This window comes from Hemicordylus capensis, chromosome 2, assembly GCF_027244095.1.
Source record: "Hemicordylus capensis ecotype Gifberg chromosome 2, rHemCap1.1.pri, whole genome shotgun sequence".
Lineage (NCBI taxonomy): Eukaryota > Metazoa > Chordata > Lepidosauria > Squamata > Cordylidae > Hemicordylus > Hemicordylus capensis.
In genome coordinates, this window is record NC_069658.1 from 423,918,832 (window position 1) to 423,946,593 (window position 27,762).

The window sequence follows — 27,762 nt, forward strand, 5'->3', positions numbered from 1 at the left end:
AGCACTGAACAAATGGCCTGTCCTTTTCTAAGCTGGCTCAGTTTGCCATTCATTACCATCCCTCCAAAAGGTGACTTTTGATCACTATAGAAAATCATTGATGACATTTGACAAATGTACTCTCTTTGAGTTACTTTTTAACTTGTGCCCTAACTCTAATATCATATGTGGCTAGACAAGGCTTTATTCTTTCTTTTGAAACCAAGGTCACAACTCTTTGCACTCATCCTCAAAGTTCTCCTGACAGTGCAAGGAGATCACTTGAAATTCTGTGAAATTCACTTCTGCACCTCTACACTTCCCATATGCATCTGCCTGCCTGCCTGCCCTATTTACTTCTGTTTTGCTCTGACTAGTTACCTTCCATTGCTCTTACCTATTATATTCTCAACAATTTAGCTGCAGAATCATTTCAGAATTGTACTGCTGAAACACTCTGCATACGCAGCTTGCAAACTGCCTGGAGATTTTTCTGGAAAGTCATTATGATAATCACTCAAAGTGCTTTTCAGAAATAATGCGAAGAATACCTAAAATGATTGACATCCGTTCTTGAAATGAACAGTTCCTTTGAGTGGGAAGGTCTCTTAAGAGCAAAGTCTTACGGCCTGGACTTATTTGCCTTCCCACACATTATCTAGGAGTGACCCATAGCATCATGTGCTGATTTCTAAATCCCTTTTCACTCTCTATGGTGTGCTATCATTTGTGGTCAAGTAATTGTGGTCAATTTACATGCTGAACATATACTGAGAGAAGCTGGATTAGAAGAAGAAGAGTGTGGTTTTAAAGTTGGAGGAAGAAACATCAATAACCTGCGCTACGCTCATGACACCACTCTGATAGTTGAGAATGTGGATGATCTGCAAGCTCTAGTAATGAAAGTCAAGGAGCACAGTGAAAAACTTGGACTACAATTAAATGTAAAGAAGACTAAACTAATGACAACGGGTACAGCAACCAGCCTCAGAATTGACAATGAAGACACTGAAGTGGTGTGGATAGCTTCTGCCTTTTAGGATCGACCGTCAACAGTAAAGGATCCAGAAGTCAAGAAATATGCTGCAGACTAGCACTTGGTAGGGTCGCAATGAAGGCCTTGGAAAAGATGTTTAGATGCTGTGATGTGTCTACAGCTACAAAGATTAGAATTGTTTGGACAATGGTTTTCCCCGTGACATTCTATGGATGCGAAAGCTGGACTTTGAAGAAACAAGATAGAAAAAGCATTGACGCTTTTGAACTTTGGTGCTGGAGAAGACTTTTGAGGATACCATGGACTGCCAGGAAAACAAACAAATGGATCATAGAACAGATCAATCCAGAGTTTTCACTCGAGGCACAAATGACCCGGCTCACACTATCATACTTTGAACACATTATGCAAAAACTGCTCCCTTGAGAAGTCAATAATGTTGGGAAAAGTTGAAGGAGAGAGAAGAGGTCCGAGGATGACCAGCAGCAAGGTGGATGGACTCGATGATGACAGCAAAGAATGCACCACTGAGAGACCTTAAAGGCCAAGTTGAAGACACATCATCCTGGAGAGAATCTATCTATGTGGTCGCTAAGAGTCGACACCGACTTGATGGCACTTAATCAATCAATCAATCAGTCAATTAGGATATTCATATAATGGGACCCACCTACAAGGCTGGAATTCAACTCTCATGTGGTCTCACTGACATGGGTGACACACCTTATCTCTGTTTCTCTCTATCTCATCCCTGTCACCCTCCTTTTAAAAAGCCTTTTGTTGGAACTCAGAGGCTGAGTATTCCTCCTTTGTACTACCCAAGCAGAAGTGCTCATCCCAGAAAGAAAAGAAAGAGAAAACTCCAACCATGTGACCTACCCTCTTCCCCCATAGCAACGCCCTATCACAGGGGTTCCCAACCAGTCATCCTCCAGATGTTTCTAGATGGAGATAATGAAAGTTGTAGTACAGCAACATCTGGAGGACCACAGATTGGGGACCCCTGCCCAACCATTTGCCCTCCAGCCATGTACCCCTGCTAGCTGAGCAAAGAGGCAATACAACTTTTAAAGTGGGAACTAACTTTCTTACATGTGGCAGGGTGGGAGAAACTGTCCCTATTCAGCCCCACAGAGCTTCCTTCCCTATGGCCATTGCTGGTGGTTACCTTGTGTTTCTTTTTAAACTGTGAGCCCTTTGGGGACTGGGAATCATCTTATTTCATTCCCTATGTAAACCACTTTGAACTTTAAATTGAAAAGCAGTATATACATATTTACTATAAATAATAATAAAGAATTTTGTGAACCTTTGCTTCTGTAAAAAAATAATTGTTTAATTCTTTGAGGTCTGTGTTCTCCATCTTACCTGCACAGCAGTGCACTTCTAATATACATGGCTATTCCCCCCTCATGTGCAAACAATGTCTCACTGCACTATTGGGTCAGGACAAACACAAGTGGAGAAAGAATCTGGTTTTTAAACATAAGGGAAGACCTCTACATATCCCATCAAGCCCAGTATGGCCAACTATTTGGCAACTGTGGATAACCCTTCATGAATCTGATGAAGTGGCTTCTAACCCATGGGAGCATATGCTACAATGAAATTGTTAGTCTTTAAGGTGTCACAGCCATGACAAGTAACTTTTCCAGAGAGTAAGAAGATACAGAAAACCCTGTTATATTGATGACCTTCTGGTATGACAAAACTGTAGACTTAACGATATTGTGAAGACAAACTGTGCTTGTGATTTAGGACTGATTTGCTTTAATGAGGAAAAAGTCCATGGAGCCCTTGGGACTAGTTATGTTCTTTTTCTTCTTTTTCTTTCTTTTCTCTTTCTTTGAAAAAGTTGCTTTGATTGAAATTATTTTAAACCTTTCCAGTTGCTGCTGGGGATCGTTGCTTGTTGCTGATCCTTCTCCATCTTCTGAATCTGCCGTTCAGATTGTGATCAACTATTGGCAAAAGACCATTCTGTTTTTCAAGAGATGAGAAAACCGATTAGTTAGGCAGAAGCAGGTGGAATTCTTCAGAGACAAATAAAAGCTTTAGGATTTAGGGGAACCAACCTGGTAGGGGTATGCAAGAGGAATATTTGATACAGCACCAGTCTGCTTGCGTGAGAGGAGCTTCAGCAAAGTCGCTGCTTTTCTCATGTTCTCTATGGATAGTTCTAGTTCCCCTTCCCTCGCCCCAAAGCTGCTGTGGAATCGCTCAGCTGGAAATTATTGGAAAGAAAGAAAGAAAGAAAGAAAGAAAGAAAGAACACTCTGTGACCTATAGCAGACTCGGGCATTCGTGTAACCAGTTGGATGTTGATGGAGATAAGAGCAACTACCTATAGTTTATGAACTCCCTTTCCTACTTAGTCTTTTCAAGCACTTAGTTCCACTTTATAATTTCTAATGTCTATTCTTCACAGTTGTGCTTCAGATTTAATAGATTAAAACACATTCTTATTTTACGGTTATGCGAGCCTTCTCTGGATATTTGTTTGTGTATGCTCATTTTAATGTTTTGCTCGTTGTTAAATTCCTCTGACTGGAACTGCTACCACATAAAGAAGAAGAAGAAAGCTCATCAGAACTGTGACTTTAGAGGGGAAGGGGAAAGGGTGTGTATGTGTTGTTCAGCTGTTAGTCAAATCAATCTGTGTGGGCATGCAGGGAGGGGCAAGTGGGAAAGAAAATCTCATGAGGAATCATTCTTCTGAGATGAGACTCTTTAATAAATGGACTTGTTCGTGTGCTAAAGGGCTCCTGGGGAGTATTTGTATTGAGTGGCTAAAATAATAGTATCTAGAGATAGAAAATAATGTATCAGATTATCCAGCTGTTCCTTCCCTGTTCCCTCTCTCTGTCTCTCCCGCCCTAAAAGCAGAAGCCCCTGAGTTCCACGTTTCTCTGCCGCAGTTGTTGACTTATTGTGTCCCTCCTAATTAGTTTTCTCCCAATAAAGTTCTTTTTAAACCAAAGACACAGAATACATCCATAAACTGAGCCCATAAACTAATCAAGCTGTTTTCCCTACGAACTAAGAAGGGAGGAAAGCACAGATTTGCATTTTTATTTCCGTTTTAAACTATTTGTGAGAAGCGCCAATACTGCAGGGAAAGGAGCTGTTGTATCCTATCTAGTAATCTTTTATGTTTTGTTATTTTAGAAGTTTGTGGTGGTGGGGGGATCCCGTAGAGAGTGTTGGGGGTGGAGTCAGAAAGAAAAGGGAGGGAAAGGAGAAGGAGAAAATGTTGTTTCTTCTGAATAAAGTCATAGTTAAACCAACGTAAGACTTCGTGTTTACAAGGGAAGCAGCTATAAAACAGGAGCCATATACATTATCAAAATATCTATGCACATTGTACCTATGCATTAGGTTATGGACTAACAGGAGAGGAGAGTAGAAGAGAGCTGGTCTTGTGGTAGCAAGCATGACTTGTCCCCATAGCTAAGCAGGGTCTCCCCTGGCTGCATCTGACTGGGAGACTTGATGTGTGAGCACTGCAAGATATTCCCCTCAGGGGGTGGAGCCGCTCTGGGAAGAGCAGAAGGTTTCAAGTTCCCTCCCTGGCTTCTCCAAGATAGGACAAGATTTTAGGACAAGATTTTTTTAATTGAACCAACAAACTACCAAAGCATACAGTACATTGCCAAAGCACAATTATATACAAAGTGGTTGTTTGTATATCTACAAAGATTTACATATATCTACAAAGATTTACACACAAGGATTTGGAGACCCACAGGGTTATAAAGTATATGCAGGCAGTACTGTAACTCAGGGATGGAGAGAGATTCCTTCCTGCAACCTTGGAGAAGCCGCTGCCAGTCTATGAAGACAATACTGAACTAGATAGACCAGTGGTCTGACTCAGTATATGGCAGCTTCCTATGTTCCTAACAGACAGACTGACTGACCTTTTGCAAGTGGCTTAATCCAGATCTCCCCCTGGCACAGTGACTGCTCCCATCTGTAACATGCAGCTAATCTACTCTGTTCTAATCTAAATGTCTGCCTGTCTGTCTAATCTAATCCTTTTCAACCTGGACTCACTAATCAGTTTTGCTGTGCTATTTGTTAAACATGCAGTTGTCATTGTTCTGCCCAAGTAATAATTAGGAAGGCTTCAATTCATACATAGTCTCTGGGCCGCCAGCTGAAGCCAAGGAATAGGAGGGCGTAGCCTATTGCAGCACAGCATTTGCATTTTTTCCACAGCAGTATAGATTGGTCAGTCAGTCAGTTACTCATCGACAACAAAGTATATCAGTGATGATGACCACCTTAGGTGAGACTCATTAAGAACTAAATTTCCACAGAGAGAGAGAGAGAGAGAGAGAGAGAGAGAGAGAGAATATCATGTTCTTATATTTTAATGAGGCTTTTGCAGGAGTGCTTTCAAGGCTGGCTGGCTCCTACCACTAGGTAGTGGGAGGCAGCTGGCCTCAGGCAGCAGATCTTGTGATGCCACGAAAGAGAAGCAAATGATCTATTATTTAGTTTATTATCACATTGTAACCATTGGGTTGGCGGTGGGGGAGGGGCAAGTACCATTTGGCTTTCTGCCTTAGGCACAACAATGTTTAGGTCCATCTCTACCGTGCTTACATCCGCTCATCTCACTTCAAGAAGGACACGGGGAAGGAAGGAAGAACTGAAAGCGCAACATGCATTATTGAAATAATGGAAAAACAGAAGTTGGTTTTGTTTAGATTCCTTGCAGCTCCTGCCCTCCCTGTGCCTTAAGCTAAGACCGTCTACTTACCCACAAAGCCCAGGATGATGTGTTTAAAGTTTGCCCCTTTGTGTTTATTGATACATTATTACTAACTTCAGGGTTGGCAAGCCTCTTACATCGTAGGTGGTGCTAAAGAGGGGGAGGGGTGGAACCAGAGGTGCATCCAGGTAATTTTGGATCCTGGGCCTAAAGGCATTTGGAGGCCCCTCACTGCAAGTTAATCATCATTTTTTAACATACAGGTTCTTGAGGGCACAAACCACACCACCCAGGACAGACTAAGGAGGATTTGGGGGGCCCCAGGAGGTGTGGAGTCCCTGGACTTCAGTCCTGAAGTCCAGGGGCAAGAGCGCCTCTGGGATGAAGGCGTATGTAGAGAAAGAAAAGGGTGCAGCCATAGATTTGCAGCATAGCCCCTGGGTTGCCCAGGTTCTTCAGGCATGTTGGGGTAGTAACACTATGGTGCCATCTCTGCTCCCCTTTTCTCCTAGGCTTTTATGCTTTACCACTTCCAGATTAGCCATAAAGTGGAGACAGCATGCCTCGTGACTCTCTTCAGCCTCTATCTTTCGGCCCATTCACACATTATGTTCAACCCTGATATAATGAGCATACAGTATACAGGTACGGTCATTCACATGTTATGCTAAATGCAGGTGCAGAAGTACACTTCCTATCTGTACTGTGCATATGAAGGGCCTGCATCCAGGTTTACACCCATACAGCATAATGTGTGAACTGGGCTTCTGCATTGCTGCAATCAGGGGCCAGGAAAATGAGTGAAGACATATGCAATATTTTTAGACCAGTGAGGCTGATTTGGAAAGTTAGCTGGCTCCCAGTGGTGTCATCAAGAAGGCTCTCATCAACCCCTGAACAGTATTGCACTTGAGCAAACAAAAAGGTAAGGTGACAAATGGGTACACATACACGTATGGAGGGAGAGAGAGAGAGAGAACAACAACACACACTGTCTCATCCAGCAGACACTAAAAGAAGATGCTGAGCAGGGTCAGGATCTCTGGTCCCACCCATCATGCAGCACAGAGGCAATAAGATTAGCCCACCTTCACATCCAAAATGACAGACATACCAGTAAATAAAACATCAGCTCAGCTGTCACTCTTCATCGTCTCCCCTGCATTAGTTGGACTGTCTGCCTTTTATTTTTTAAAGCAAGATATGTATTTTTGGTATTCTTTGGCTTTTTCAATTATCCAGCATGGATCAGCAATGATGTCTCTTGTTCCTCGGCCTTTTCTGAAACCAGCTTGAACATCCGGCATTTCCCTTTCCACGTAGGGCTCTAATCTGCGTTGGATGATCCTGAGCATTATTTTGCTAGCATGTGAAATTAAGGATATTGTGCAATGGTTTATGCAATCTGTTAAGTCTCCTTTCTTTGATATGGGTATGTAGACTGACCTCTTCCAATCTGTTGGCCACTGTGTCATTCTCCAAATTTGCTGACATAGTTGGGTTAGAGCCTTGACTGATTCTTATATATTATACTGGCACAATATTTATTCATTCTACCATTATAAGCCCTAGACATTCTATTGGTCATAAAATCAAAACCAGTGTAGCGAGGGGAGAGTGGGCCCGTGTTCACACAGTGATCATGGGCCGCCTTCCCATTCATGGTGGTGCCTGCCCCCCATTGCGATCCTTGATGTCACTGCTGCTTCCTGTTCCCCTGCTCCCAGACCTGCTCTCCTTCTATCAGTCCATCGGAAACACAGGAGCACACCCTCCTTCCATTGGCCAGGATAGAAGTAGCCCTGCTAATGGAAGGAGGATGGGTCTGTGAGCTAGGCAAGCAGCCAAGGAAGGAAGTTGATGGCAGCAGGTAGCAGCAGCAGTGGGAACCCTGGAGGGGGAGGGGGGAGCTCAGGAGCTCCTCCCAGATGCTCTGTGCTCTTGGACGCAGGGTGCGACATGTTCTTTGAGCCCATCCACCCTATTATAGCACCACCCTTCCAAAAATAGCTGAGATACAGCAGTTTAAATGTCAGTTCCTAAAAAGAGGGGGTTCACAAGTTGGCTACATTTTTTTGCCATTCAAGAATGTATCTTATACTTTTAAAAAGTCAATTTAAATGTTTTTTTTTAAATCAGGTATATGCTGAATTATTTATCTACATGCTATGTATGATAGCTGGGCTTGGAACCTTTACATATGAGTAGAACACACACTTGAGAGTAGATCTGATGCCTTTACTCATAAAAACCTTGCTTGCGAATATACCCTTAACTTTATTTGTGAGCAGACCTTCAATTCTTACTTGCCAGTATGCTCTCAACCTTATTCATGAATACACTTGAACTTAATCAGGGGTAGCCACTCAACCTTATTTGCAGGTAGACATTACATATTTACTTGTGAGCAGACCATCAGCCTGACTCAGAAGTTGGCCCTCAAACTTACTTGCGAGACTGGCAAGTAGACAGTGCATCCTTGCTCATGAGTAGTACCTTAGCCTTATGAGTAGACCTCATTCTTGTGAATAGATCTACTCTCAAGAAAGGATGCAAGGTTTACTTCTTATGAAGCATGCAGTCTACTAGTAGGTTACCGTGGGACTTTATTGGTGTGTATCCCTACTCACAAGTAGACAATAATCCTCCCTCATGAACAGACCCTCAAAGTGCCTCGTGAATAAGGGGGATCTGTTAGTAAGTAAGGATTCTTACTAGTAAGGAAGGATATGGAATCTACTAGTAAGTAAAGATGCAAGTTCTACTCATGCATAAGAGTGGATAGTCTACTGCTGAGAAGAAATGGAAGACCTGCTCATGAGTAAGGATGAGGTTTACTATGCACAACCAAGGATGCAGGATTTTCTCAGGAGCAAAGAAATGTGGTATACTTGTGAGTAAGGGTGAGGTTCATGTGCAAAGGTGTGGGTGCATGGAGCCTCCTTTCTAAAGCAGCATAATATACAAAACTGTACTAACTCTTTACAGCTTGTAAGGCACAGAGGTCAAGATGGGCACCTTATCTTGCAAATTCCATGCCAGAGGCATTGCTAGATACTTAAAAGATCTGGGGCCTGGGTCCACAGTGCCTCCCCCCACCCCCAACCCCACAACTCTTCATCCACACTTTTTAGAGCACAAGTGAAAATTGAAAGCATTTTAATTTTAAAGCATTTTTTTTTTATTTTAAAGCATTAAAAAAAACTTTTTGGAGGAGTGAATTTACTTCAGTCTTGATCACAAATCTGGATAACTTTCTAGGTCAACCCATTAGAAGGCTGAACTACTGTATAAGCAAAGTTGAGTTAGAGGAGGAGGAAGTTGAGGGGAGAATGTAGAAACTCAAGAAGGAAGAGTCTATAAAATGTGGCAAGGATTGCCTGGATTCTTTAAGGCAGAGGTTCTCAAACTTTAGTTTGCAAAATGTTGTTGGACTATAAACAGCCATAGTGGCCTTGTTACTTGTGACTGAGGACAATGGGAATTGTAGTCCAACAATATCTGGGGACTCAAGTTTGAGAACCCCTGCTCTAAGGGAAGCCATGACAGTTAGTTAGAAAAATAACATCAAAAGAGATTTGCAGATTCAGAGGGCTGGTGGTATAAGAAGTTAAGACACTGGAGCCTGACTGCAAGGAGCTCCAGTTCAAGTGCTCACCTCTCCCCACTGTCCTACACAAAGATAATTGATTTTAAAAACAAAAAACCATGACAAATATACCCAGAAAGAAAAGTCCAAATAGCAGCAGCAGCATCTCTGGCAGTGTTCTCTAATTTTTTTTCATCTGTGTGCGGAATTAGATTTGTTCCGGGCAGCAATATCAAGGCAGTGTGTGCACACATGCATTCAGAGTGGGGCCTTCCTGATTCAACCTGAGTGGGATCTAAAATTAACTGAGTGGACAACAAAAAAATGTGTGAACGTGCGCACATGCCTTAGAAGGAATGCTGAGCTCTGGGTGAGACTGTTAAAAAAGAAAGGAGGGGTGGTGGTTACCAGGATGGAGAAAAAAAAATCCCAAATTTTCTTGACTCATACGTTTGCAACGGATGGCAAGCTTGGCATATGGCTTAATACTGAATGGGATCTGTGTTGCTGTGACATCTATATTATAATTGCTTCAATAGCTGGTTGACATGCAGAAATTCTAAATGTTTCTTAACTATCATTATTTGTCTATAACATAGCTTTTAAAAATACAGCAGTAATACCTCATTCCCAAGGTGGCAACTTTGTTTTTTGCATGTTTTAAGGACATATGTTTCAGACATTTGATAAAGTGCCTGCTGGAATCAAATAAATACACCGAAATGCTGCTTGAATTTTTTATTGACTTCCTGGTTGTAATTCTATTGTGTCATTTTTCTTTAAGCTTGTTTTTAATTGTCTCGAGATGTTGTTAGCTGCCTTTGGCAGCCAGTGGCTAAAAAGATAATACATATTTTAAATACAATATAAAATAACCCAAATAATCATACATAAGAACATTTATTATTATTTACATTTATATCCCGCTCTTCCTCCAAGGAGCCCAGAGCGGTGTACTACATACTTGAGTTTCTCCTCACAACAACCCTGTGAAGTAGGTTAGGCTGAGGGCGAAGTGACTGGCCCAGAGTCACCCAGCAAGTCTCATGGCTGAATGGGGATTTGAACTCGGGTCTCCCCGGTTCTAGTCCAACAGCACTCTAACCACTACACCACTCCAGCTCTCTTGAAAAGGGAGGGAAATGCAGAAATAAACTTCCGTGTAAAAATAAATCATTTGTTATTCACTTTTGCTTTCTTCTGCTTTCTTCATCCTGTACGAATTGAATGGGAACAAAGTAGGATCAAACTTGTCTTCAGGTAAGATGACTCCCTAAAGGAGGACTCCTCCGTCTTCAAGAACAGAAGGTTAGGGCGTCTGCTGAAGTAAGGGCAACCTTGCCCTAAAAAAAGAAGGCGGCCGAAGCGTCTCTCTCCGAAGTGAATTGAGCAAGGGTGTGTGTCTGTGTGTGTCGTAAGGAGCTGGTGGTGTCGTAACGCTTGGCTCTACCGTATGCTCAACCGTACAGCCAATCAGAATTAGAAGAGGTAACGGGAAGTGGCGATTCAAACTGGAAGGCGGGCCTGAGTGGGTGAGGGAAGCCGTTGTGCTGCCGCGCGAGACGGTTCGGGGACGTAGCAGCAGAGCTCTTTGCTCCCACGCGGCCTTCGGTAAGCGGTGGTGGCTGCGCGCGCGGGGGGATATCCGTGAGAAGCGGTTTGTAGAGGCGGGGAGGGAACGCTCCCCTCAAGGTGAGCCTTTGGGGGGGGAAATTGGGTGGGGCACATACCTGAGAAATGGGTTTGTAGGAAGCAACCACTAAATGCTCCCTGGTCGTGAACTAAGGGTTATGAAGCTGGAGAAAGTGTCCCCCTAATAATGAATCCTCCTTGTGGGGTGGGAAGATGGGGCTTCTCTCTCTTACATTTCGGCCCCGTTTACGTCCCCTACATTCGTGCCGTCGCGTATCATACAAACCGCTTGTGTTCTGCAATCTTCACCATGGCAGAGAACAAGTATTGTGGAGCGTTAGAAACTTAGCTTTGAAGGAGTTGTTCGGCGAAGGATTTCATACAGCTGCTCTTTCTCTCCCGCCCATCTCCATTCCAGCTGAGGTGACAGCATGGAAAGGCTACGGGGCAGGTGATGGAATGCTAGGAATTCCGCCTTCCCTGTCCTCTCCCTTAATATCTGTGTCTGTGCGCGGCTGCATATGGGGTAATGGGGTTTCAGATAATATAATCTTTTTGCCCTTATTGTCATCCGTTTGTTTGGTGCCTACATTTCAGAATGTGCACAGGTGTTCTTTGCCCTCAGGAGATTGCAGTCTGCAGCTTGGCACTGGGTGAGGTGACTGGGAGGAGAGAAAGAAGGGTCAGCTCAGTGGGAAGAAAACGACATTTGGTTCAGTTGTGTGAAACAGGCTTAGTTTTGATAAGGAATGAGGACGAAGGGGTTTTCTCAAAGGCTTTATGGGATTGCTGGATTTTGAGGACTGACTTGAAGGGAATGAGAGAGATGGTGTTCTGGAAGTTAATAGGTATAAGGTGCAGAAAGGGAAGGAGAGTGGATTCATTTAAGAGAGCAGAAGAGTTGTGAATGGCTAAGGGTGATGGTGGAAGAGGAGTGATGACCACTGTTGGGATATATTGGGAGATGTGGTGTAATGGTTAGTGTGTCAGGCTGGAACTGGGGAGACCTGGCTTCATATTCTCACTTGGCCATGACTTTAGGTCAGTTGCTCACTCTCGGCCTAACTTACCTCACACTGTTGTTGTGGATATAAAATGGTGAAGGGAGGCCTACATATGCTTCCCTGACCTCATTGGAGGAAGAGCAGGGTATACAGTACAAGTAATATACATATATAAATGAAGGGGGAGAGAGAATGGAGGGCTTTGAAAATAAGGATGAGGAGTCTGATTTACTGTCTACTCTTGTATCCAGCACAATGCAGGGATTTAAAGAAGGGCCATAATTTGATCTGAGAAATGGGATAATTGAATGATTTTGGTAAAAGATTTCTCAATAACAGTGAGATGGTTAAGTTTCCTGCATTGAGTGGGTACTTGAACTAGGAGTTGTTCCTTTCAACTCTGAAAGTCAATGATTCTTTGTGACCAAGGAACACTAAAGAGGAGAAGATGGATCGAGGTGCAAATGACCTGAGTTTTAAGATTTACAGTTGGAGAGGGACTGTGTTTTTATGTATGTGTGCAGAGAGAAGCAACATGACTTAGGGCATGCTGAGTTTGAGAAAGTTATGAAACATCTAGATGGAAATATCAAGACAGGCATGGGATTGGATGGAGGCGGGAAATTCCTGGCATGGGATTGGATGGAGGGGGGGGGAATACCAGATATCATCAAGGTATAGGTGGAACTGAAAGCCATGAGATTTGATGAGATCATCCAGGAACTATGTGAGAGGGAGATAAGAGGGCTGAGAACAGATCCCCAAGGGACCCCAACAGAAAGGGGAAACCAGAAGGGCTTCTTCCTAAAGAAACATTAAATTAGTTTTTAGAAAGGAAGAAGACAGTCATAAAAATCTAGAACATGGAGTCGAGCAAGAGCAGGTGATCAACTGTTTCAAACAGTTATTAAAGTTTTCTAGGAGGATGAGAAGTAAAGTATATTTAACAATAATGCAGATGGTGCCGTAATTTTATCACAAACACAGATTGGTTTTAAGAGAGCTCTTAAGGCCCTGGCCCTGTACAGCTACCAAAAATTGAAAGTCATGGTCTTTGCTAACAGACCAAAGATATTTGAGTATAAATGGCCACACTATTGAGCAAGTTAATTGTTTTAAGTACTTTGGTGTGGTTTTCCAGGCTTTGGGAACAAAGGCTCAGGCCAATCATGTCATCTCTTCGGCCCAAATAAGTGCTGCAGCCATTCTAAGATTTCATCATGCAAATGGAGGAAGCTTTCTCCTGGCTATTAAGTTATTTACAGCTAAGCCGCTGGCACAGTTACTTTATGGAGCTCAATTAGGCCCTTATCCTAATTCTGAGTTCCTCGAAAGAGTCCATCTGGCAAATTATATCTATGTGGCTTTTCATTGGATCTTTTTATATCCCTGGGAGGCCCAATGAAATGTTTAAGCAATGAATTTTGGACATGGAACAAAGTGATTTAAGTAAGGTGCCTACAGTCTACAGGGCTCTTATTTATATTATTTATTTATCATATTTTATACCACCTATCTGTAAATCTCTAGGTGGTGTATAAATTACAACATTAAAAAAACAAGTTAAAATACATAAAACATGATAAAAACAATATAAAACAAATTAAAATTCTAATTAAAAGTTTGCAAGAACCGGAAAATCTTGAGGGTCTTCCTGAAAACAAACAGAGAAGGAGATCCTCTTATTTCAGCAGGGAGCATATTCCAAAGCCCTGGCGCAGCCACAGAGCCACTCTTAGGCAGACTCCCAATTTTGAGCCAGCACCATATTTGGGTACATTGATTGTGCCCAGATATTGATGGGCCTTCTCAAGGGCCCATTCCAATGCCTTCCCATTGGCCCTATTAAATACAAAAATATCCCTATTAGCAACATTTTTGCACATGTGGATCAGGACAGATTGAATCAGTTGGCCATGTTCTACTGTACTGCAGGGTTGATCTGATTTAAATCAAATTGATTTAAATAACTTCACAGGAGGACTCAGTTTTAATTTTTTTAATTACTAGTCAGGAAGATTCTATTTAATCATCATTTTCTATAGAAGTACATTCTTGTTGTCTAATATAACCTTAATACATATTTAGAGATAGATGTGGGTTTCATTTTTAGAAGGTAGGTACACACTTTCCATAATGCTGTTTCATTCGGGCAACAGGGCCTTGCATTTTATTGTTACACTGTTTGCATTTCACACAAAGGCCTTTCTTACACACAGATACAGGAACTTCATTAAAATATTCCCAAATGGGGTCTCTCTCATGGCCTGCTGATGTGATAGATGTTTCCCTTCTGCAATCGGGGATACACTTGGAAAAAGTTTCAAGACTTTTGATTCTATTCCCCTCCCCATCCTGTGTATTTATATCTGTACTCCTCCTCATTGCTCAGATCCACCTAATCCTCCCAAGTCCTCTATCCATTCATTGACCTTTGTGTTTGCCCGGTGGGGGTGGGGGAAGCAAGGGCTTGACTCTGTGTGCAGAGGCGTATCTAGGGAAAATAGCGCCTAGGGCAAGCACTGAAATTGCGCTCCCTGTCCAAACATCTGACACCCATCTTTCAGATAACTTTACCATAATATCAGCTGAAAAATACAAGTCAAGCTCCTTAATCTTTTAATATTTCAAAAGCTATTTAGCAGTGGACATAGCCAGACCAAAAAATGCTAGAAAACTACGAATTTCAGTATGCTGGGGCTCATGAAATATCCAAATACTATGTGGAGGTGTACTTGGAAAACTAAACAGAAGTGCCTGTCTGATTCTCTACTATGCATTGTAGCATTGCTATTACATAAGTTTTAAAAATAAATGGAGAATTTGACTTTTCCCAGATACTCTGAAAATAATTAAAGGATATGCAGAGTAAACTGTTTCACTACTTGGAATATATTCTAGTATTTCAAAAAGACAGTTAAAATGAGAGAAAGAGAGCAAGAAACTCCCGGTGGGCCTTAATACTAAGGATTTCACACTGATTCAAAGACAAACTCACCATGAAGAGCCATATTATGAAGACATCACATTTAACTCACTTATCACAAGAAGCAAAGTAAGAGCAAATGAATACAATCCTACCTCATAAGCTTCAGCTCAGTATTCACAAGCCCTGATTCTCTGTACTTAGTGCCAAACTAAATATGTGTACAGTGACTTATATTATATATATATATATATATATATATATATATATATATATATATATAAAAATAAAATTACCTGTAGCCTCTTTGGGGGGGCTTCCTAAAGGCCATGTGTGGTGGGTCTGCAAAGGTTCCCCCTCCCCCCACTGGCCTCTAGGGCCTCGTAGGGACCATTTGAACATGTGCGGTGGCCATTTTTAATTTTTTTTTAAAATGGCCGCTGAAAACAAAATGGCCACCGTGCATGCTCAAATGGCCTCTGCAAGGCCTGGCATGGCCTAGGGCCTCACAGAGGCCATTTGAGCATGCACGGTGGCCATTTTGTTTTTGGCAGCCATTTAAATTTTTTAAGACTGGCACCCGGGGCACGTGCCCTGCCTACACCACCTTAGATACGCCACTGCCTGTGTGTTATGCTTGTGTGTGCTTGTGCATGCGCACATGCATGTACACCACCTGCAGAATAAGACTGATTAGGTATGTTATCTCTCATTCCCATATACTGCTGTTAGCATGTTCACAGAATATAATTAGAAGTTATGATTAATATTTATGATGGTATTTTTGACCTAGTTTCTTTATGAACTAAAAAAAAATCAATTTAAATTTAAAAAAATCTGATTTAAAATTTAAAAACTGATTTTTTTCAACTCTCTTGTATTGTGCTTTTTATTATAAATGAATTACACCTCTGATAAAGGATCTTCCAGGTTGATCTGACAAATTTTACATTTGGTTTCTTTTAGAAGGTAAAGAGAACATTCTTATAATGTAGCCAAATTCTGTATTTTAGCCTCTAGATCACGCCAAGTAATTGTAGCTCCCCACAAAGGGGAAGCATTTTAGGAAAATATTAAATTCCTCAGGCTTCTATATTTACTGCTTTTTTAAAAAAAAAACAACCCTGTATGAATACTGGTTAATGCCCACAATAAAGATTTCATGATGATGATGATGATGATGAGATGATGATGATGATGAACTTTGTTAGCTGCTCCATAACAAACCACACAGCAATGAGATTATCATTGATTATTTTAGTGAGGTCAGTTTTGTTGGGGGTTGAGAGGAGTAGGAGGAAAGTCAAAACAGTAGAACTAAGCAGCACTTTCCAGGCGTTTGGAGGCATAAGATAGAAGGAAAATCACACAGCAGTTGATTTTAAAGGATTTCTGTTTTAGAATAAGGAAAACAGGTGTCCGTTTGAATGCCACGGGGGAGAAACTAGAGGAGTGTGAGAGGATGATGTGTTGGAGAAGAAAGCTAATCCTATTGCAAATAGCAACCAGGAATTTTGAGGGAATAGGATCAAGGAGGCATTTGGAGGTGTTAAATGAGGAAATGGGGCAATCAGCTTGTCAAATATGGACTGGAACATCTTTCTCCCCACCCCAATAATAGTTATGCCCTCACTTTTCTTTTATGCCCTAAGGATAGCAGTTCTGCTTGCAATTATTCTTTTCATGATCTGATAATAGCTTCTTTTCTGTGCCTCTAAGAGATTCATTCCTTGTCTTTATCATGCTGGTGTGCCAGCCTCCAGGGCTTCAAGGATCTAAGGAGCAAGAGATCATGTTGCCTCCTAACAGATGCCTTTTGTGCTAATGAGAAAAAACAGGACATTATAATGGAACAAAGCCAGGCCATGGCAAATTTATTTGGATCTAAGAGTCAGCCCAAAAATTCAGGAGTCAGACAATGGACACTTGACAAAATTACCAGACTCTCTGACAGACATTGTGAAAGGGGAGGGTAAATGAACTTTTCCTTATCCCCTTTACAAGTAACATACTTGGATCAGAAACAGGGCTGCCTGGGACAAATGAAGATTATTAAATAACTCTGCTTCTGAATATCCTAGTCTAGGTGCCAAAGTTATTTTTAAAGCATCATGGCTCCTGGGTGCCTGGGATTTGTCAAGCCCTGATCTGTAGTATTCATGAAGGTTCTTGGCCTGTCCAAGACCCTTCCTTTCTCTCTAGGATGAGAACTTTTCAGCCACACCAGGTAACATCTGATGTACATGGAGACCTCTGGCAACTCTATAGATGGTCAACTCAGGAAGTGCTTTTCAATCATTGCTCTCACAGTCTTAAAGTTTAAAATTTGTACTAATTCAAACAAGACAATAATGCATTCTTGGCCTTTGAAATGGGTTTACGGTACTATCTTGCTGACATTCAACGGACATCCTCAGGCCATATTATTCTGCGTCTCTGAATACTGCTGTCAAGAGTGGCTCCTTTTTTAATAGGACTGAGAAATGCCAGGCACCTGGTAGTTAACACAAATTTGATGTTGGTGGAAATAAATTTGGAACCCCTCCCCCGCCCTTTTTATAATTTTTTTTGCAGAAGGCCACTGATTAAATATGTGAAGTCAGCACTGAAAAAATAATCCTGGTGCCTTTGAATTAGGAACTAGCTGGGCCGGGCACAGAGCATCTGCGCCTCTAGTTTCCCCTGCCCACTCCACGCTGCCACTTTCTTTCCCAGCCTGCCCACTGCTGCTCTCTTCCCCCGCCTGCCCACTGCTGCCGCTGTTTTCTCCCCCGCCTGCTGCCATTGCCATTTTCTCCCCTTGCCCGTCCCACCACAGTTTTCTCCCCACCACCATTTTGTCCCCTTCCAGCTGTTTTGTTTCCTGCCTCGCCTCCGGCACTGCTGCTTTCCTCTTCCACTGTCGGCGCTTGCTCGCGAACCCTCGCAAGAGCTGCCACACATGGGATTAGAAAAGGGTACACCAGAGAGAGTCCAACATCTGTTCTCAATGAATTGGTAACTAAAAGGTCATCAATTTATTATAGCATGTTTTCACAGGCTAGAGCCCTCAGATGCAGTGGGCCTTTTGTATATCTGATGAAGTAATGTCTAGTTCATGTGATCTTTTGCTATGATAAATTTTTTGGTTATAAAGTGCCATAGGATTCTTTTTGTTGTGCCGACTAGCACAGCTAACCATTTGGAAATTGTCTGGATGCGCCACAGTGAACTCTGCTGAGATTCTGCAAGTGTTCTTTTGCTTTGTTTTTTTTATATGGTCAAATACTAACCTAATTTTTGTTTTAAATATTGAAATCTTACCTTTTCTCATTTGACTCCAAGGCAGCTTACACTTTTAAAAAAGCAATAAAAAAGCAAAGAAAATAAAACACTATCTACCTACCTACCTACCTAAGTCGTTCCCATTGCTAATCCCATGCATGGCAGCTCTCACGAGAGTTCGCAAGCAAACTGCCAGCGGGGAGGAGGAAGGCGCTGGTGAACAGGCTTGCGGGTGAAGTGGGAAAGATGGTGGCGGGAGGGGGGGCGAAAATGGTGGCAGGCGGGGGAAGAAAGCGGTGGGCAAGGGGAGAACTAGAGACACAGATGCTCTACGCCCAGCCCAGCTAGTTCATGTTAATAACTGAAGGCCAGATCAAGAGACAGAGAGGAGTTAAAGACAAAAACATTCTTTCAGCTGGAACAGACGTCTTTATAAGATATTGAAAAACCATCCAGGAAGGAGATGGCTGCATTTCTCAGGGCAGGGAGTTCCACAGGGTAGGGGCTACAACCAGAAAGCCCCCCCTCCTTCATGGCCACCAGCTGAGCCTTAGGAGGAAGCACATAGAAGAGGGTTTCAAGTATCTTGGCTCCAACTGTTAAGAGCTTTAAAGGCCAACACCAGCACTTTGAATTGCTCCTGAAAACCAACTGGTAACCAGTTTAGCCAGAACAGGTGTAATATGTTCCAAGAGTCTTGCATTTGTTAAGACCCTAAGAATATTAAGATATTCTGGATGAGCTGAATTTGACCCAGCCCTGAGTTTATGACTTCACAGATCTGTAGAATTTATGAATCTGGGTATTCCTGAAGAAGCTGAAACAGAGCTGGTCAGCCATTGTGAAGTTTAAGTCTTTGGTTCCATGTTTAAATACAGGAATTACCTACAAACAAGCTGGTGCAAGATTGAAGAACTAGCTTTGAGCCTTAGTAAGAAGACTACCTTTGATCTGCTGTTCTTTCTCAAGTCCCTTATCTGTGACCTTTTATTCTCTTAACGTTTGCTCTGTAAATCTTTGGAAGCCTTGTAAATGCCATGTTTTCAGAAGAAAGATGTTCTGTTAAGTAACCCTGTCTGAAGAGCACACATATCGCCTTCCAAAAATGATTTTTTGTTCCCATACCTTGGGTTTTTTTAACATGCTCTCTAAAAGAGTTAAGGCTTTCCCCCATCCTTATAATACGATTAAAAAAACACAGCCCACCTACAGGAAATCTATCTAGTGAATGTAGGCTAGTAATATTTACTATGTTGACTGAACATATCACTGAATATCCCTGGTATGAATTTAAAGTGATACCACTGTGTCCTTAGTAATAATGCATTTAAAAGTTTTAACCTACTGATGGAAATGTTTTCATCACACTTCTGGTGGTATTTGGATAGGGCCAAAGAAGTACTTTGTGTGTTCTGCCTCTCATCGTAATGAGGATGGGGCCACTGTTCCCTCTAAGGCGTGCACATGTGCGCACGCTTACAAGTTTTTTTTCCCAGGTTATGGGGAGGGCATCCGTCACGTGATGGGTTTGTCAGCCTCCGCATGCTCCAAGACAGGGCCAATCAAAAGTTAGCACATACTCTATCCCCTTCAACCACTCCCTTAGAGACCCAGTTCTGGTCCTGTCTAGCTCCAAGAACGGTCGTGCCTGCTTTACTGCTACTCTACTTTTCTGTGATCGAGGGGGGGGGAGGAGTTGCTTGTTTCCCAGTATTTTTCCTTTGTCTTGTACCTCGTTCTTGTCTTCTCCAGTCCTTCCAGTGCTTTTCTCCTTAACCTCCCCCCCCCTTACCGACCTACCTTCCCTCTGGTCCTCCGTTTGCCTAGTTTGTTCCCTCGTGTTGGTTCCCTTGGTGCAGCTTAAATGGAGATTTCTCACACGGGGGATATGCTTAAGGGATCCCTTTCTGAGGGGCCCCTTTCGGATGGACCTCCGCTGCTGAAGCGGAGTGCAGCAACGGCTGCTTCGGGAGCCTTGGCCCCGGCCGATTTAACGACTAAGGGAGCTTCGGCCCCGGTTGATCCCCAGAGCGGGAAACTGCCAGCAAACCTGGGTGGGGCTGAGACGGCTTGTCCGGAGCCCTCTGCAGCCGCGGAGCGACAGCTCAGACCAGGGGAGGAAGGTTCCATTCCCCCTGCTGCTCCTCAGTCGGGCTCTAAAGCCCTCAAGAAAACAAAACATCTCAAAGACAGCTCCCTGCCGAAGAGAAAGAAAAAGAAACTGAGCGAGGCGAGTTTGGCGCCATTGAGTGAACGGCTGCAGTTACGAGCGGTTAGGGCTCAGCAGCCCGCGCAGCCGCTCTGTTCCCTTCCCACCAATAGCGTATCCGCCATTTTGGGAGAGCTGTTACACGGGGGCACTGGGGAGGCTTTTTCCTCTGCCCTCTCTACGATCGCTCTGGCCTCTGCTTCCCCTGTTGCGGGGGTTTTGACTGTGTCGTCTCCACTGGCTGTTTCCCTTACGGTGGGGTTGCAAGATCCTGGGCATACACAGACTGCCACCACGGCTCAAGAAACGGCAAGTATTATGGGGCCCCATGGCAAGATGCTGTCTCCTAAGGAGTTGTTATGGTTGGGCAATTTTGTTAAAAACCAATGTATGGCGGTAGTCTCCCCCTTATTAAGCCAAGTCCCTCCTCAGCTTGGTTCAGCTTTGGCCCCAGGCTCTCATGTTTCGCCTAATAATGTCTCTCTGCCAGCCCATAGTAATGTGCCTGTTACCATCGCACAGTCAGCTCCGAGTGCTGTCCCTAGCCGCAGACCTCGGCGTCCCTCCTTTTCTTCCTCTCTGGATTCCAGCCCAGCCAGGAACCGGGTCCCACTTGGGGAACGCGTTTGGTTCGCCAGGCGCTACAGCAGGAAGCGTATTGGCAGAGACCTTTCTGAGTCTTCCTCCTACGAGGATCTACCCAGACATAAAAAGCAGGGTTCTGGTGGGACTGTTACCCAGCCTGGTTCCGCCTTGACTGCTGCTTCGGGCATACCTCCCTCACCCACCATCCAGGCTGTTTCGGCTGTTCCTGTGTCTTCTACTGCTCCACCTCGGGCTCCTGCCCCAGTTTCCCCAAGGGAGTCCTCCTCAGGTTCAGATAAAGAGGAAGGTGAGTTATCTGATGAGGAGACCCCCACAGAGAAGCCTTCAACTACCAGGCTTTTCTCTACTTCTGAATTTGAGATCCTTCTTGCCAAGGCCAAAAGGGCCATTAAAGATGTCACCAAGGAAGGAGGCGGACAGTCCGTCCCAGGTTTGGATCAAGAGGTGTTCCCATCTACGTCCACTGCCCCTGCTACTGTTCCTTTTCCCTCCCTCTTTAGGGATGTTATGTTAGCTGAATGGGCCACCCTGGTGGCATCTAAACCAGTTTTCCAATATCCCCCAAAATTGTACACACTTCCACCTGATGTTATGGATATGCTAGCCTTTCCTGTTGTAGATGCACCCGTGGCCCAATTGGTTTCTGGATCCTTGGTGAATAGAGAGGGAGAGGAGTTCCTAAAGTCCCCGGAAGAGAAGAAAACTGATCATCTACTGCGCAAGATCCACGATGGTTCGGCCACCGTTATTAGAGCTTCCACAACGACCTCCATCTTCGCTAGAGCAACGATATTGTGGACCAAAGAGTTGGTTCCCCCAGATAACCTTAAGTTGAGACAAGGTTTGAACAAAATTGCAAGGGCTTCGGCCCTTATGGCGGATTCTAGCTTGGATTGCCTTCAACATGCCTCTAGGTCCTTGGCTGCTAATGTAGCTGTAAGAAGGGGGCTTTGGTTAAGACATTGGAGGGTGGATGCTAAATCCAAGGCCTCATTGGGGGCCACCCCGTTCAAGGGTACCAAGCTCTTTGGGGAGTCTCTTGATTCAGTATTGGTGGAAACCCACGATAAGAAAAAGGCCATGCCGGGAGGTCGTTCCGACCATAGGCGGCCCTTTCGGGGGGGCGGACAAGGGTTTCAGAATTCCTTTCGTTCTTACCGCTCCTATAACCGATTTAACTCCCAGGTGCCCGAGATGGATTCAGAGACCGTGAGTTGCATGCAAGCCAAAGCAGATCCGGCTGGCGCCAATCCTGGTCCTTCAAGAACAGAGGTTCTGGCAAGGGCAGATTTGGGGGGTTCCCGTCCATCCAGTCTAAACAGAACCGCAAGTAATGGCTATCCGTCGGTGGGAGGTCGACTGGGCGTGTTTTCTCAGGCCTGGTTGAACTCCACTACAGATCGTTGGGTGAGACAAACCATCTCTCAAGGCTACCTCATCGATCTCTGGGCAACTCCCCCCGATTTTTTCTTCGAGACTCCTCTCTCGAGTTGCGCAATGAAGAGAGAATTGATGGAGCTTGCCATTCGTCACCTTCTGGACATCCGGGCCATAGAGCCCATTCCAGTGACAGACAATCCAGAAGGGGTGTTCTCACGCCTATTCCTGGTCCCCAAGAAGGACGACTCCTGGCGCGCTATCCTGGACCTGAAACGCCTGAATCGTTTTGTTCGAAAAAAGTCCTTCAGGATGGAATCCTTCAGATCCATCAAAGCTGCAGTCCTCCCCGGGGACTGGCTGGCATCACTCGACTTGTCCGAAGCATACTTGCATATGCCCATTCACATCCTTTCTCGCCGCTATCTCCGATTCGCTTACAACCACAAGTGGTACCAGTACAGGGCTCTTCCATTCGGCCTCTCCTCGGCCCCCCGGGTCTTTACCAAATTGATGGCGGCGGTGATTGCACGGATACGGCAGGAGGGCATCCATTCTTATCCGTATCTCGACGACGTGATGCTTCGATCAGAGTCTTCCGCCCAGGCGAGGAAGGATGTGGTTCGGGCGGTTCAGCTAATAGAGGACCACGGTTTCATCATCAACAAAGCAAAGAGTCATCTGCTACCTTCTCAGAGGTTGATCCACTTGGGTGTCCTTTTCAATACCCTTTCGGCCACGGTGAGCCTGCCAGAGGAACGGCGGGAGAAGCTACGTACCTCCTTGACTCCTTATCTCAACAGGAAGAAGGCTCCTCTCTCACAGCTGGCACACGTCCTGGGTCTTATGATCTCCTGCCTAGACTGCGTCCCTTGAGCCAGATGGCATTCCAGGTCACTACAGTGGCTCCTTCTTCCTCACCAAGAGTCCATTATGGAGAAACATCCGTTGTGCATCCGGATCCCCCGTACAGTACAAAAGTCCTTTCGTTGGTGGCTCTCACCGGCGATAAAGAAGGGGGTCTCCCTTCACACTCCAGACAAGGTGATCGTTACCACGGTTGCCAGCCTCTTCGGCCAGGGGGGCCCACTGTCGCAATCTTCATGCTCAAGGCCGGTGGGATCAGAGTGATTTAATCCACAACATAAATTGGCTGGAGTTGAAGGCGGTCAGGTTAGCTCTGGTGAGTTTCCAACATATTCTCCTTTGCCAGCATGTCCTGGTTCGTGGACAACGTCACGGCGAAGGCCCATATAAACCATCGGGGGGGACGCGATCCAGATCTCTCATGAAGGAAGCGGACCTTTGTTTTCTATGGGTGGAACGACACCTGCTTTCCATCTCTGCGGAACATCTCTCGGGAACCGCCAATCTGCAAGCGGACTGGCTGAGCCGACAGTCCCTGGACCAGGCCGAATGGGCCCTGCACCCGGAGGTGTTCCAGATGATAACGGAGATATGGGGGGTTCCCGTGGTGGACCTGTTCACCTTTCCTCTCAACTGCAAGGTCCCAAGGTTCTTTTCAAGGCACTTCTGCCGGGGGGCAGAACAGATCGATGCCCTGGTGGCCAGTTGGCCTCAGGGCCTCTTGTATGCCTTTCCCCCTCTTCCCATTCTGGGATCCACCATCAGGAAGCTGAGGGTCCAACGGGCGGAAATCATTCTGGTGGCTCCCTATTGGCCACGGAGACCTTGGTTTTCAGAGCTCCTTCACCTGTCGATCTGCCCTCCTCTATCCCTCCCATGCAGGGTGGACCTCCTTCTCCAGGGCCCGGTGCTTCACCCGGATCCCGAGTGGTTGTGGTTACACGCGTGGAGGCTGAGCGGCAAGGTTTGAGTAGGAAAGGGTATTCCAAGAAGGTTCTAGACACTATTATGGCCTCCAGGCGGGATTCCACCACTCGTATCTACCAGGTCACCTGGTCCGCTTTCTGCTCCTGGGCTAGATCTTGTAATGTTGTTCCACTCGAGGCAGGTGTTCTGGAGGTGCTGTCTTTTCTCCAGCGCGGTGTTGAGAAAGGGTTAAGGCATGGCACTCTTAGACGTCGGATGTCCGCCTTGTCCTCTGTTTTGGATGTTTCTAACCCAGGCTCTCGGGGGTTACATCCTGACATTCAGAGGTTTCTCAAAGGTGCTAAGAACCTTGGTCCACCCCCTCTACACCGTTTTCCCTCTTGGGATTTGAATAAGGTACTGAATGCCTTAACCAGGTTTCCATTCGAGCCTCTCCATTCAGTTTCCTTGAAATTACTTTCCTTCAAAGTCCTCTTCCTAGTTGCTATTACCTCCACCAGGAGAGTGTCGGAGCTGGCAGCGCTTTCCATTCAGGATGAGCTCTGCATTTTCCAGAAAGATTATGTTGTCATGAAGTTGGACCCTACCTTTGTTCCTAAGGTGGACTCTGCGTTCCACAGATCTCAGGCAATCGTGTTGCCGTCCTTCTGCCCGCATCCACAGCATCCTAAGGAGAAGGTCCGGCACACTCTAGATGTCCGTAGAGCCCTTCGCATTTATATCAGCCGCACCAAGGAATGGCGCAAGTCAGATTTTCTGTTTGTTTCCTTTCAGCCCACTTTCTTGGGCATCAAGGTTTCTAAGGTCACCTTGGCCAGGTGGATTAAGGCCACCATCTCTTTAGCATATGAGTCTCTTAGTTTGCCCGTGCCTCAGGGCATCACGGCTCATTCTACCAGGAGTGCATCCACCTCCGTGGCTTTTTCTGCTAGGGTACCCTTGAGCGAAATATGCAGGGCAGCAACTTGGTCTTCCATATCACCCTTCATCAGGCATTACAAAATTCCATCCTCTTATGAATCCCAGGCGGCTGTGGGTCGCACGGTTCTGCAGAGAGTGGTCTAAACATCCGCTGCCCTCCCTCTTCTGGCTTGGGTACGTCCCATCATGTGACGGATGCCCTCCCCATAACCTGGAAAAAGAAACATTGGTAGACTTACCGTGAAGGGTTCTTTTTCAGGTATGGGGAGGGCATCCGGCCCTCCTGCGGATGTGGGAAAGGGACTTGGGTGGTGGTGCAACTCCTAGGGGAATTTAGTTGCCTATCCACTTTGATCTGTCTTTTTCCTTGTCCATTGCCGTTTTTGGTTCTTTCCGGCCTTGGCCCCGTTCTGATTTTTCATACTCTGACTATGTGATGTCCTCTTCGCCTTTTTCGCTTACATGACCAGAACTGGGTCTCTAAGGGAGTGGTGGAAGGGGATAGAGTATGTGCTAACTTTTGATTGGCCCTGTCTTGGAGCATGCGGAGGCTGACAAACCCATCACGTGACGGATGCCCTCCCCATACCTGAAAAAGAACCCTTCACGGTAAGTCTACCAATGTTTCTTTTTATATCTGCTCAGTTTTAGATCCTGCTCAGGTTGAATCAGGAAGGCCCCATTCTGAATCCATGTGCGCACATGCTACCTTGATACTGCTGCCCAGAACAAAACTCATTCCGCACAGAGATGAGGAAAATTAGAGGGACCATTGGATGGGGCTATAGCTTAGTGATAGAGCACATTATTTGCGTAGAGAAGGTCCAAGGATCAATCCATTGCATCTGTAAGTAGGGCTCTGGACAATTGCTGCCAGTCAGTGTTGTCAATACTGAGCTAGATGAACCAGCAACCTCTGGCTTGCTAATCAAGTCATTTCCCCACTGCGGCTATAAGGCAGCTTCATATGTTTTCCAAATGGAGAGAATTTCCAGAAGCAGTCTTTTACAGAGGAGGAGAGTTTATTGTAGTTGAGGTATTTTTTTGGTAATATCTACTTATCTACAACTTCTTTGTTGAGCAGAGAAAAGGAAGCAGGCAAATAGCACTAGTTTTTAAAACAGACCCTGTTCCCTCAAAAGCAGCAGCTGTGGCTCCTTTGACAGCCAGTTGCAAAAACTCTGACTTCTATCAATATTCCAGTAGCTGCTTTTTCTCTCCAGTCCTCCTCTAAACATGTAGTGTGTATGCAATACCTACTAGTCATAAAAATGCATCAATGATCATTTAAGCAAGTCTCTTCTAGCCATCAAAGTCTGTTAAAGGAACATCTCTAGCTTTAGCTATATAAAATTTTAGAGCCAAGGTAATTTTTCCCTTGGCACAAGACAGCTGGTTCTGTTACACTGGGAACTAGATGCTGTTCCAGAGATATAGATGCTGGAAGTCTACCACCACTTATACAAAATTAGGGTTCCAGGAATTTTGCCTGGCCTCAGTTGCCAACACTTTTGGTCAGTCAATGCTTGTGATCAGCAGGACCCTGTTCCTCTTCCATGCATTCTTATCCATAGTTATCTGGAAGTAAGCCCCACTGTGTTCACTGTGCATCAGAGTGCAGCCTTAATTGGTGGCCTTGCGCTGCACCTCTATAGAGTTGAGGACAATCAAGAGGTTCCCTCTTCTTGGAGTGGATTGGAATAAATGCCAGGCCTGCACAACATAAGGCCTGGGGGCTGGATTTGGCCCGTAGGGACTATTTTACTGGCCCCCAGGTACCCTGCAACAACACAGGAGCTGGAAACTGCCTAATAGCACCATCCTATGCATGTTTTCTCATAAATATGTTCCATGGTATTCCCCGCGAGGCTTACTCCCATGTATGCATGCCTAGGATTGCAGCCTGAAAGCAATGACAGTTTAGGAAGAGGAGAGGACTTGGCATTTATTTGGGCTGGCATGCACTCCAGGGCCCCACTGATTGAGCAGGGACCGGACCTATTTTCTGACCACTATCCTTGGTTGAAACTATGGGTCCATTGACAGGGGGAATAGATCCACAAGTAATGAATAATATTTTTAATTTTAATGTAGTAATGTGCTAAAAATTGACCTCTGTCCCTGCACGCCAAGCTGTGGATGGTTCCTGGCCCACTAGGGCACTTGAAATTGTACATCCCTGGAATAACCTCTGTAGTTGCACTAACGCTAGTTATGGAAGTGAAGTTTATTAACAAAGGGCCAGTTTGGACAACACCTCTCTGGTCCATGTGATGAGAGAGGGTATGATCCAAGAGTGTGCCTGTCATAATTATTCTGTGGACATCCCAAGGGTCTCCTTACATATCCCTTTACTGCATGCAGTTGCAGGGGAGACTCTTCATCCAAAAGGCACCTGGACACATTTGAGGTGTGTGTATAGCTGACATTAAGATGACACCCCTGTGTAATAAAGGGACATGCCTGGGAGGGCATCAGGATGTCTGCAGAAGATATCATGATAAGTGTGTTTCATCGCATGCACTCTGGCACATCCCCTTTCTTACTATTGTGTGGTCTGGTAAGATATTTTCTGAACTGGCCAAAATTTTGTATGTAATGCAGAACTGTGGTTTGTTGTAGAAGTGGAAGCAGTAATTCTCATGTGAACAAAGGAGGAAATAAGGGGAGTGCAGGAGCCTGTAGTTTTCCAAGGCTCAGTCTCACAGCAAACCTGGCCACTTCCTTCCGCTGGTCTAGTTTTA

At 44.8% G+C, this 27,762-nt stretch overlaps 1 protein-coding gene and 1 long non-coding RNA gene across 16 annotated transcripts in view; one reads left to right on the forward strand and one right to left on the reverse strand.

Annotated features, from left to right (window-relative positions):
- Positions 1-2,339: 2,339 nt before the first annotated feature.
- LOC128347372 (uncharacterized) lies at positions 2,340-5,069 on the reverse strand. Its single transcript, XR_008317533.1, has 3 exons — positions 4,897-5,069; positions 3,052-3,200; positions 2,340-2,956 (listed from the first exon to the last, which is right to left on the reverse strand). It is a non-coding gene; the product is annotated as an uncharacterized LOC128347372 (long non-coding RNA).
- A 5,672-nt stretch (positions 5,070-10,741) lies between these two features.
- Positions 10,742-27,762, forward strand: part of RACGAP1 (Rac GTPase activating protein 1) — a 52,899-nt gene continuing 35,878 nt past the window's right edge. For 5 of the 15 annotated variants that reach the window (XM_053294687.1, XM_053294695.1, XM_053294688.1 and 2 more), the window contains exon 1: positions 10,742-10,896. The gene's annotated coding sequence lies outside the window, so the exon portion shown is untranslated. Of the gene's footprint in view, positions 10,978-18,942; positions 19,043-27,762 lie in introns of those variants that run through there. The other 10 variants (XM_053294689.1, XM_053294697.1, XM_053294690.1 and 7 more) reach the window with 5 other exon arrangements.